Source organism: Oryx dammah, unplaced genomic scaffold (assembly GCF_014754425.2).
Source record: "Oryx dammah isolate SB20612 unplaced genomic scaffold, SCBI_Odam_1.1 HiC_scaffold_10, whole genome shotgun sequence".
NCBI classification, from domain to species: domain Eukaryota; kingdom Metazoa; phylum Chordata; class Mammalia; order Artiodactyla; family Bovidae; genus Oryx; species Oryx dammah.
The window spans coordinates 43,006,761-43,019,511 of record NW_024070194.1 but is presented as its reverse complement, the minus strand read 5'-3'; positions in this window follow the sequence as shown (position 1 = coordinate 43,019,511).

The following is a 12,751-nucleotide window of genomic DNA, read 5'->3' as shown; positions in this document are numbered from 1 at the left end:
TAAAGCTGAAATTCCAGTACTTTGGCCACCTCACTCGAAGAGCTGACTCATTGGAAAAGACCCTGATGCTGGGAGGGATTAGGGGCAGGAGAAGGGGACGACAGAGGATGAGATGACTGCATGGCATCACTGACTCGATGGACATGAGTCTGAGTAAACTCTGGAGTTGGTGATGGACAGGAGGGCCTGGAGTGCTGTGATTCATGGGGTCGCAAAGAGTCAGACACTACTGACCGACTGAACTGAACCTAACTGAATTAAAACTGAGAGAGGGGGCTTAAGGCAGTAGAGCACATCTGGACATATGACTTAATAATGCAAGTTTTTTAAATCCCAGAAGTAGGTATCAGCAACATCTCCTGGAGCACATGTTTCCATAAGCAGGGCACGTGTATCCATCTGACCCATTGGTGATGGTGGGTGTGGAGTTTGATGGTGTTCGGGGGTTCCAGAAAGATGCCTATCCCCATAACATTATTAAGTCAATTTTTAGAAAGTAAACAGAAGGTACTACATTAAATATCACCACTGTCAATATCAGTTCAGTTTAGTCGCTCAGTCATGTCCGACTCTTTGCAACCCCATGAATCGCAGCACGCCAGGCCTCCCTGTCCATCCCAACTCCCAGAGTTCACTCAGATTCACGTCCATCGAGTCTGTGATGCCATCCAGCCATCTCATCCTCTGTCATTCCCTTCTCCTCCTGCCCCCAATCCCTCCCAGCATCAGAGTCTTTTCCAATGAGTCAACTCTTTGCATGAGGGGGCCAAAGTACTGGAGTTTCAGCTTTAGCATCATTCCTTCCAAAGAAATCCCAGGGCTGATCTCCTTCAGAATGGACTGGTTGGATCTCCTTACAGTCCAAGTTAGTATACTAAAAAAAAGCAGGGAAGAAGTGATGGATTTGCTTCTTATGCAGTACCATATGGCTGCATATAGAATGAGGTAGAACTATGGTCCTATGGATACTGACACAGATCTCTAAGACATATATATTAAGCATAACAAGAAGATGCAGAAATGTATAAAGAATATTTTTATTTATATATTAAGTGATACAGTAGCTAGAGATATAGAAATGGAGATGGAGAATAGTTTGAAAATTCCTTAAAAATATAAACGTAGTTACCATATGATCCAGCAGTTCAATTCCTGGACATATATCCAGAAAAGACAAAAACTCAAATTTGAAAAGTTTCAGGCCCAATGTTCATAGCAACACTGTTTACAATAGCCAGGACATGGAGGTAATCTAAATGTCCAGGGACAGGTGAATATATAAAAAAGATTGTATACACACACACACACACACACACACAAATATATACAATGGAATATTACTCAACCATTAAAAAGAACAAAATACTGCCATTTGCAGCAACATGAATGGACCTAGAGATGATCATACTAAGTGAAGTAAGTTAGACAAAGACAAATATCATATGATATCACTTATATGTGAAATCTAAAAACATTTATATATATAAATGAATTTAATTATACAATAGAAATAGACTAATAGGAAAACTTATAGTTACCAAAGAGGAAAAAAGGAGACAAGGGGATAAATTAGGAGTTTGAGATTAACAGATACACACTACCATATATAACACACATTATCAACAAGGACATACTGTATAGCACAGGGGACTCTACTCAATATTCTGCAATAACTCACATGATAAAAGAATCTAATAAACAATAGATATAGGTATAAGTGAATCACTTTGCTGTATACCTGAAACTAACACAGCATTATAAGCCAACTATACTTCAATTTAGAAAAAGAAATACAGAAACATACATGAGTTATGATGGAAAGGAACATGGAGACTGTTACGGGCTGAATTGTGTGTCTTCTAAAATTCACATGTTGAAGCCCTAAGCCCTTGTACCTCAGAGTGTGACTGTATTTGGGGACAGAGTCTTTAAAGAGGTGATTGAGGGGCTTCCCTCGTAGCTCAGTGGTAAAGAATCCACCTGCCAATGCAGTAGACCCGGGTTTGACCCCTGGTCAGGGAAGATCCACAGGCTGTGGGGCAACTAAGCCGGTGTACCACGACTATTGAGCCTACGCTGGAGAGTCCAGGAACCACAACTTATGTGCAACAACTGCTGAAGCCCGACTGCCCTGGAGCTGTGCTCCGGAAACCACCTCGATGAGAAGCCCACACATATAACCGGAGAGTAGCCCTGCTCACCATAGCTAGAGAAAAGCCCGAGCAGCAGTGGAGACTAGTGCAGCCAAAAATAAACAAATAAAAATTTAAAAATTGATTTAGATTAAAAAAAAACTTGATTGAGGTAAAACGAGGTCACTAAGGTGCATGGGGTTAATCCAAAATGACAGGTGTCCTTATAAGAAAGGAGATTAGAATGCAGATGTGCACAGATGGAAAATCACGCGAAGACACAGGGAGACTATGGCATGCCTGAGCCAAGGAAACAGGTCTCAGAAGAAACCAGCCCTGCCCAAACCTTGATCTCAGACTTCTGGGCTCCAGAACTGTGGGGAAAGAAAGTTCTGTTCTTTAAGCCACCCAGTCTATGGTACTTTATTATGGGAGCCAGAGCAATTAATACAGGGCCATCAGAGAAGCCAGCTTCCACACTGACCATCTAGTCACACAGACAAAATAATATCTGCTCCAGACAAAAGTCTCAATTCAGTTCAGTCATTCAGTCATGTCTGACTCTTTACAACCCCATAGACTGTAGCACACAAGGATTCCCTGTGCATCACCAACTCGCAGAGTTTACCCTAACTCAGGTCCATCAAGTTGGTGATGCCATTCAACCATCTCATCCTCTGTTGTCCCCTTCTCCTTCCGCCTTCAATCTTTCCCAGCATCAGGGTCTTTTCCAATGAGTCAGTTCTTCACATCAGGTGGCCAAAGTATTGGAGTTTCAGCTTCAGTATCATTCCTTACAATGAATATTCAGGGATAATTTCCTTTAGGATTGACTGGTTGGATCTCCTTGCAGTCCAAGGGACTCTCAAGAGTCTTCTCCAACATCAAAACTCAAAATCATCAATTCTTCAGCACTCAGCTTTCTTCACAATCCAACTCTCACATCCATACATGACTACTGGAAAAACCATAGCTCTGAGTAGATGGACCTTTGTTGGCAAAGTAATGTCTCTGCTTTTTAATATGCTGTCTAGGTTGGTATTAGATTTTCTTCCAAGGAGAAAACATCTTTAATTTCATGGCTGCAGTCATCATCTGCAGTATTTTCAGTTCAGTTCAGTCGCTCAGTCGTGTCCGACTCTTTGCGACCCCATGAATCGCAGCACACCAGTCCTCCCTGTCCATCCCATCTCCCGGAGTTCACTCAGATTCATGTCCATCAAGTCAGTGATGCCATCCAGCCATCTCATCCTCGGTCGTCCCCTTCTCCTTCTGCCCCCAATCCCTCCCAGCATCAGAGTCTTTTCCAATGAGTCAACTCTTCGCATGAGGCAGCCAAAGTACTGGAGCTTCAGCTTTAACATCAGTCCTTCCAAAGAAATCCCAGGGTTGATCTCCTTCAGAATGGACTGGTTGGATCTCCTTGCAGTCCAAGGGACTCTCAAGAATCTTCTCCAACACCACAGTTCAAAAGCATCAATTCTTCGGTGCTCAGCCTTCTTCACAGTCCAAGTCTCACAACCATACATGACCACAGGAAAAACCATAGCCTTGACTAGACGGACCTTAGTCGGCAAAGTAATGTCTCTGCTTTTGAATATGCTATCTAGGTTGGTCATAACTTTTCTTCCAAGGAGTAAGTGTCTTTTAATCTCATGGCTGCAATCACCATCTGCAGTGATTTTGGAGCCCCCCCAAATAAAGTCTGACACTGTTTCCACTGTTTCCTCATCTATTTCCGATGAAGTGATGGGACCAGATGCCATGATCTTCGTTTTCTGAATGTTGAGCTTTAAGCCAACTTTTTCACTCTCCTCTTTCACTTTCATCAAGAGGCTTTTGAGCTCCTCTTCACTTTCTGCCATAAGGGTGGTATCAACTGCACATCTGAGGTTATTTATATTTCTCCTGGCAATCTTGATTCCAACTTGTGCTTCTTCCAGTCCAGTGTTTCTCATGAGGTACTCTGTATAGAAGTTAAATAAGCAGGGTGACAATATACAGCCTTGACGCACTCCTTTTCCTATTTGGAACCAGTCTGTTGGTCCATGTCCAGTTCTAACTGTTGCTTCCTGACCTGCATACAGATTTCTCAAGAGGCAGGTCAGGTGGTCTGGTATTCCCATCTCTTTCAGAATTTTCCACAGTTTATTGTGATCCACACAGTCAAAGGCTTTGGCATAGTCAATAAAGCAGAAGTAGATGTTTTTCTGGAACTCTCTTGCTTTTTTTGATGATCCAGCGGATGTTGGCAATTTGATCTCTGGTTCCTCTGCCTTTTCTAAAACCAGCTTGAACATCTGGAAGTTCATGGTTCACGTATTGCTGAAGTCTGGCTTGGAGAATTTTGAGCATCACTTTACTAGCATGTGAGATGAGTGCAATTGTTTGGTAGTTTGAGCATTCTTTGGCATTGCCTTTCTAAGAGATTGGAATGAAAACTGACCTTTTCCAGTCCTGTGGCCACTGCTGAGTTTTCCAAATTTGTTGGCATATTGAGTGCAGCACTTTCACAGCATCATTTTTCAGGATTTGAAACAGCTCAACTGGAATTCCATCACCTCCACTACCTTTGTTCATAGTGATGCTTTCTAAGGCCCACTTGACTTCACATTCCAGGATGTCTGGCTCTAGATGAGTGATCACACCATCATGACTATCCGGGTCGTGAAGATCTCTTTTGTACAGTTCTTCTGTGTATTCTTGCCACCTCTTCTTAATATCTTCTGCTTCTGTTAGGTCCATACCATTTCTGTCCTTTATTGAGCCCATCTTTGCATGAAATGTTCCCTTGGTATCTCTAATTTTCTTGAAGAGATCTCTAGTCTTTCCCATTCTGTTGTTTTCCTCCCCCAAAATAAAGTCTCTCACTGTTTTCATTGTTTCACCATCTATTTGCCATGAGGTGATGGGACCAGATGTCATGATCTTAGTTTTCTGATTGTTCAGCTTTAAGCCTTTTTCACTTTTCTCTTTCACTTTCATTAAGAGGCTCTTTAGTTCCTCTTTGCTTTCTGCCATAAAAGAGGTAACATCTGCATATCTGAGGTTACTGATATTGTTCCCGGCAATCTTGATTCCAGCCTGTGCTTCATCCAGCCCGGCATTTGGCATGATGTACTCTGCATAGCAGTTAAATAAGCAGGGTGACAATATACAGCCTTGATGTACTCCTTTCCCGATTTGGAACCAGTCTGTTGTTCCATGTCCAGTTCTAACTGTTGATTCTTGACCTGCATACAGATTTCTCAGGAGGCGGTCACGTGATCTGGTATTCCTATCTCTCGAAGAATTTTCCAGTTTGTTGTGATCCACACAGTGAAAGGCTTTGGTGTAGTCAATAAGGCAGAAATAGATGTTTTTCTGGAACTGTCTTGCTTTTTGATGATCCAACAGATTTAGCAATTTGATCACTGGTTCCTCTGCTTTTTTAAAATCCATCTTGAACATCTGGAAGTTCACGGTTCATATACTGTTAAAGCCTGGCTTGGAGAATTTTGAGTGATACTTTGCTAGAGTGTGAGATGAGTGCAATTGTGCCGTAGTTTGAGCATTCTTTGGCACTGCCTTTCTTTGGGATTGGGATGAAAACTGACCTTTCTCAGTTCTGTGGCCACTGCTGAGTTTTCCAATTTTGCTGGCATATTGAGTGCAGCACTTTCACAGCATCATCTTTTAGATTTGAAGTAGCTCGACTGGAATTCCATCACCTCCACTAGCTTTGTTCATAGTGATGCTTCCACAAGGCTACATATCTTGTATTTACAGGAAATTTTCCGCAATAGGCAAATCCACAGAGGCAGAAAGTAGGTTAGGGATAACCACGGACTGGGGGGCCCAGAGGAGGCAAGAGTAAGTGCTGCTAATGGATAGAGTTTATTTGTTGTTATTCAGTTGCTCAGTTGTGTCCAACTCTTTGTGACACCATGGACTGCAGGACCCCAGGCTTCCCTGTCTTTCACCATCTCTCAGAGTTTGCTCAAACTAACGTCTGTTGAGTCGGTGATGCCATCCAACCAACTCATCCTCTGTTGAACTCTTCTCCTCCCACCTTCAATCTTTCCCAGAATCAGGGTATTTTCCAATGAGACAATTCTTCACATTAGGTAGCCAAAGTATTGGAGCTTCAACTTCAGCATCAGTCCTTCCAATGAACATTCAGGACTGATTTCCCTTAGGGTTGACTGATTTGATCTCCTTGCTGTCCAAGAGACTCTCAAGAATCTTCTCCAACACCACAGTTCAAAAGCATCAGTCTTTGATGCTCAACCTTCTTTATGGCTCAATCCACGCATGACTATTGGAAAAACCATAGCTTTGACTAGATTGACCTTTGTTGGCAAAGTAACGTCTTTGCTTTTTATTATGCCTTCTAGGTTTGTCATAGCTTTTCTTCCAAGAGGCAAGTGACTTGTCCCCACTCAACCAGAGTTTCTTTCAGTTCAGTTCAGTCACTCAGTCGTGTCCGACTCTGTGACCTCATGGACCGCAGCACATCAGGCCTCCCTCTCCATCACCAACTCCCAGAGTTTACCCAAACTCATGTCCATTGAGTCAGTGATACTATCCAATCATCTCATCCTCTGTCATCCCCTTCTCCTCCTGCCCTCAATCTTTCCCAGCATCAGGGTCTTTTCAAATGAGTCAGTTCTTCACATCAGGTGGCCAAAGTATTGGAGTTTCAGCTTCAGCATCAGTCCTTCCAGTGAACACCCAGGACTGATCTCCTTTAGGATGGACTGGTTGGATCTCCTTGCAATTCAAGGGACTCTCAAGAGTCTTCTCCAACACCATAGTTTAAAAGCATCAATTTTTTGGTGCTCAGCTTTCTTTATAGTCTGACTCTCACATCCATACATGACTACTGGAAAAACCATAGCCTTGACTAGACAGACTTTTGTTGGCAAAGTAATGTCTCTGCTTTTCAATATGCTATCTAGGTGGGTCATAACTTTCCTTCCAAGGAGTAAGCATGTTTAGCGGGTGATAAATGTTCTAGAATTAGATAATTGTGATGGTTGCACAACTTGATGGATATGCTAAACACCACTGAACTGTACACTTTCAAATGGTGAATTTTCTCTTGTGTAAACTATACCTTAATTTTTGGGAGGTTTTTATTTTTATTTTTAACTATTGTTCTTATTGAAGTAGAGTTGATTTGTTAATACAATGTTGTGTCAATCTCTGCTGTACAGGGTGACTCAGTTATACACCTATGCATTCTTTTTTTAAATATTCTTTTCCATTATGGTTTATCACAGGATACTGTGTATAGTTCCCTGTGCTAATATACCTCATTTTTTAAAAATGGCCCATCAGCCAATATTTTGGGATGGTTCTCTCGGCTGGGTTCTGGTCCCAAAGCTGGGCTGAAGAATTCCAGAGAAATAGATGCCAATCTCTCTCTCTGCAGAAGACTTAAAGTTGACTTATGGTAGTGAACCATTGCTTTAAAATACTCACTGTGCATTATTTAAATAGCTGAAGGACTTTCCTGGTGTTTGAGTGGTTAAGACTGTACCTTCCAATGGAGGGGACTCAGCTTCGATCCCTGGTTGAGGAACTAAGATCCCACATAACACTGGGTAACTAAACCCACATGCTACAGCTAGAGAGTCCACATGCCTCCATGAAGACTTAGCGCAGCCAAAAAAAACAACAAGATTCCAGTTGAGTCCAACCCCCAAAAGTCCATTCCAGGAAGCAGCGATGCCTCTGTCACACCTCCACACATCCATGCCAGCTTCTGCTCCAGGGGCAGCGGCCCACTCCCTCCTATTTCCCTGCACCCACAGACATTTGCCATTGTGAGAAGCCAGGGAAGACGGAGGCTGAGAGCTTGGGCTCTGTGCTCTCTGGTGCGGGTTGCAGCACCATACCTCCTCTCTTGAGCTGTGTGGCCTTGGCTGGATGGCTTACCCTTGCTGTGCCCCAGACTCCTCATCTGGAAAATGGGATGATGTATGTAAACAGCTAGGAAGAGCCTCTGTTCATGTGAACTGTATGATGCTATTTACCAGGGTGCACACACACACACACACACACTAAAAAAATGAAGCAGTCACCATTCCACTTTGGTGACATGGGAAAGTCCTAGGAAAGTAGGAATGCTCTTTGTCCTCCAAGAGATGTGGGAACCATTGCTTAATGAATGTCTTCTATGGGCCGAGGCTGTTCTAAGAGTTTCTCAAATGTTACTTCCCTCTCGCCACAAAAATAAATAAAAGAAATCAATAAAAATTATTTAAGGGAAGCCCTAATAAATATAACTATGTATTGATTTATTATTTATTAAGCAGAATTTTCTGATAAACAATTTATTACTTATCAAACACATATTTATCAATAACTTATTATTTATTAAGTAAAACTTTAATAATATATTATCTACTCAATAAAAATTAAAGTAGAATTTAATTTTTAATTGTCTATTTCTAGGCTATTTTTACATTAGAAATTAGCTTATTAGTACTGGAGTGGGGTGCCATTGCCCTCTCCTTATTAAATTATAAAATTTATTAAATAAAAATTCAGTACTCTAAATCAGCAAAGTGAAGTATTTAAGATGTTAAGAAATGTCACAGAGCTGCATAGCTGATAGGAAGCACTTGCTAAGCTGTGTCTTTGCATCAGGTGGCCAAAGTATTGGAGTTTCAGCCTCAGTATCAGTCTTTCTGATGAATATTCAGGGTTGATTTCCTTTAGTATTGACTGGTTTGATTTCCCTGCAGTCCAAGGGACTCTCAAGAGTCTGTCACTATTCCTCATTTTGCAAATGAGGAATTTGAAGTACAGCAGGGTTAAGTAAGCTGCCTAAGGTCACACAAAAGAGAATCCCAGGGACGGAGGAGCCTGGTGGTCTGCCGTCTATAGGGTCGCACAGAGTCGGAAACGACTGAAGCGACTTAGCAGCAACAGCAGCAGCAAGGTCACACAGCTTGTAAGAGGAGGTGATAGTATACCGCACAGAGGGGAGCCCAAATCCTCAGCCTCTGTATTCTGTGTCTTTTCTAGGACACAATAGCAAGTGTTTATTGCCTCAGGCAGGGTGTTCTGGGTGGCGGTCACCATCCAGGTACCCCAAGAATGAATAAAGCCGATGTTTCTACAAAGACACGAGCCATGGATAATTGCAGATGATGTGAAAAGTAGAGTATTCGACACCCAGTGCCCTGTCGCCTGGTAAACACGATCACATAGTCATCAAACTCAATGGTATTTATTATGGAGAATCCTTTGGTTTCAACCTGTCTTTGAGTTTTAAGAGCAGCGCATCCCTTTGTTTTCAATCCTTGTAATTAGGAGTATTGTTGAACCTTGGCAAGAAGTGCATCCAAGTGGCATACAATTATGAAATCCACCAAATGAATTTTAAGGAGATTCTCAGGATTCAAAGATAGTTCACATGCGCGACCAGGGATCCAGATAATCCTCAGCCAGGTGGAACCAAGCCACCACCCAGTCCTATGGTGCAGGGTTTGTCATTCCAAATCTATCGCCTCTGATGACTCCTTTGTCAACAATGGGAGGATCCTAAAAACCTCATGGAAGCACAAATTCAGGGATTTCAGGGAAACTCTAGGTTCGCAAGGCCTATGGGGCAGAGGGAGCCCAGTTCCTTTAAGCACCAAGTCTCTAGTACAGCCATTCAGTGACTCTGTTATTCTATTTTTCAGTTGTTATTTAGCTTCCATAGAATTTACGTAATTTAGAGACTTACACATTAATTGTTGGTTGACATGATATGAAGTCAAATGAGGAAATCTATGTTTTCACTTTACTGGAATTTGAACACAATTCTTATTGTTTTTAAATTAGCTACTATGAATGCCTTAGAACCAAATGCTCTTACTAACTTCATATATTGCTGTGTTAATTAGTCAGGCTTTTCCAGAGAGACAGACCCAGTATGATAGATAGATAGATACACAGACATACCTCATTGTTTTGTGCTTCACTTTATTGCACTTTACAGATACTGGATTTTTTACAAATCAAAGGTTTGTGGCACCCGGCAACAAGCAAGTCTACGGATGCTGTTTTTCTAGTAGTACTTGCTTATTTCATGTCTCTGTGTTAAATTTCAGTAATTCTCTCAATATTTCAAAATTTTAAATTATTATATTTGTGATGGTGATCTGCAGTCAGTGTTCTTTCATGTTACTATTGAAAAAAATATGACTCACTGAAGGCTCAGATGATGGCAAGCATTTTTTTTAGCAATAAGATATTTTTAATTAAGGTATGTACATTGTTTTGTTTTTAAGATATAATACTGCTTCACACTTAATAGACCCCAGTAAAGTGTAAACATATGTACTGGGAAACCAAAACACTTGTTTGACTTGCTTTATTGCAATATTTGCTTTATTGAGGTTGTCTGGAACTGAACTTGCAATGTCTCCAAGGTGCACTTAAATCTATATCTAGACAGAGTGAGAGAGAGATGAATATATTTTAAGGAATTGGCCTATGCAGTTATCAGGACCAGAAAGAGCTAAGTCCATTGGGCAGGCCTACAGACTGGACATAACAGAAGATGATGTTGCAATCTTGAGTCTGAACACAAGCAGTCTGGAAGCAGAATTCTTTTTTATTCTGGGAACTTCAGTCTTTTCTCTGAAGACCATCAGCTGATTTAGATGAGGCCTACCCACATTATTGGAGAAGGAAATGGCAACCCACTTCAGTTTTCTTGCCTGGAAAACTCCATGGACAGCGGAGCCTGGCAGGCTACAGTGCATGGGGTCACAAAGAATCAGGCACGACTGAGCGACCAACACTTTCATCTACATTATGAAAAGCAACCTGTTTTACTCAAAATCTACAGATTGAAATCTAAAAAATACGTGCACAGCAACATCTAGACTGGTATGTGACCAAACAAGGAGCACTGTGGCCTAACCATATGCAGATATGCAGATGACACCACCCTTATGGCAGAAAGTGAAGAGAAACTAAAAAGCCTCTTGATGAAAGTGAAAGAGAAGAGTGAAAAAGCTGGCTTAAACATTAAAAGCTCAACATTCAGAAAACTAAGATCATGGCATCTAGTCCCATCACCTCACGGCAAATAGATGGGGAAACAGTGGAAACAGTGTCAGACTTTATTTTTGGGGGGCTCCAAAATCACTGCCGATGGTGATTTCATCCATGAAATTAAAAGACGCTTACTCCTTGGAAGGAGAGTTATGACCAACCTAGACAGCATATTAAAAAGCAGAGACATTACTTTGCCAACAAAGGTCCGTCTAGTCAAGGCTATGGTTTTTCCAGTAGTCATGTATGGATGTGAGAGTTGGACTGTGAAGAAAGCTGAGCACTGAAGAATTGATGCTTTTGAACTGTGGTGTTGGAGAAGACTCTTGAGAGTCCCTTGGACTGCAAGGAGATCCAACCAGTCCATCCTAAAGGAGACCAGTCCTGGGTGTTCATTGGAAGGACAGATGTTGAAGCTGAAACTCCAGTACTTTGGCCACCTCATGTGAAGAGTTGACTCACTGGAAAAGACCCGGATGCTGGGAGGGATTGGGGGCAGAAGGAGAAGGAGACGACAGAAGATGAGATGGCTGGATGGTATCACCGACTCAATGGACATGAGTTTGGGTAAACTCCAGGAGATGGTGATAGACAGGGAGGCCTGGTGTGCTGCGATTCATGGGGTCGCAAAGAGTCAGACACGACTGAGAGACTGAACTGAGCTGATGGCCTAACCAAGTTGACGCATAAAATTAATGACCATACTTCTCCTCTTGATCACTATTACCTTCCACCAAGGATGGCATCTCTCCTTCTACTTTCTACTTCCTGATGAGTTATGACCTCCACCTCTCCCCCACCATGCTTGACCATCTTTCTACTTTATTTCTAGGTCTTCACTGTTCTATGTAGAAGCCATTAGATACATGATCCTAAAATGTTAATTTTAACAAATTAAAATAAAATGAGATTCAAATTTTAGTCCAAGGCTTGCACTAACTACATTCAAGTGCTCAATAGTCACACGTGGCTGGTGGCTATCATATTGTACAGTACAGAGTAGAACATTTCCATCATTGCCAAAGGTCCCAGTAGGCAGAGCTGCTGTAGATGTTTCTTCACTCTAGTTTTGCCTTTGCTACCTAAGCCTCTCTCCTCAGACATTGACTCTCGTTTAATCTCAGAGTTCTACTTTTGCCATCTCTTTTTCCATCTGGAGAGTCACATAAATTCTCATTGAGGATGCTGCAGAAAGATAGTTTGATGCATCTGTGTAATTCTTGCATATGGAATGTTTGTGTATGGGTCAGGATGAGTAATGCTAGCTGCTGAAACAAACAACCCCAAAAGATCAGTGACTCAACACAGTAAAGGTTTCCTTCTTGCCTAAGTTACAGTCCTATGCTCTTTATAGCCATTCACTCTTCTTCCAGGGCCTCTTATCTCTTATTTTACATCCAACTGGTCACTTAGTGAAAAGTGGGGAAGATAGAACAGGATGTTCAGGTCTGGAAGTGGCTGCCTCTCTTTTGCTCAGTTTTACTGCCCAGATTGGGTCAAATAGACCCAACTCACTGCTAGAAAGAATGAGAAATGTAGTCTTTCTGAAGGCTAAGGAGGAAAATTAACACAATGGC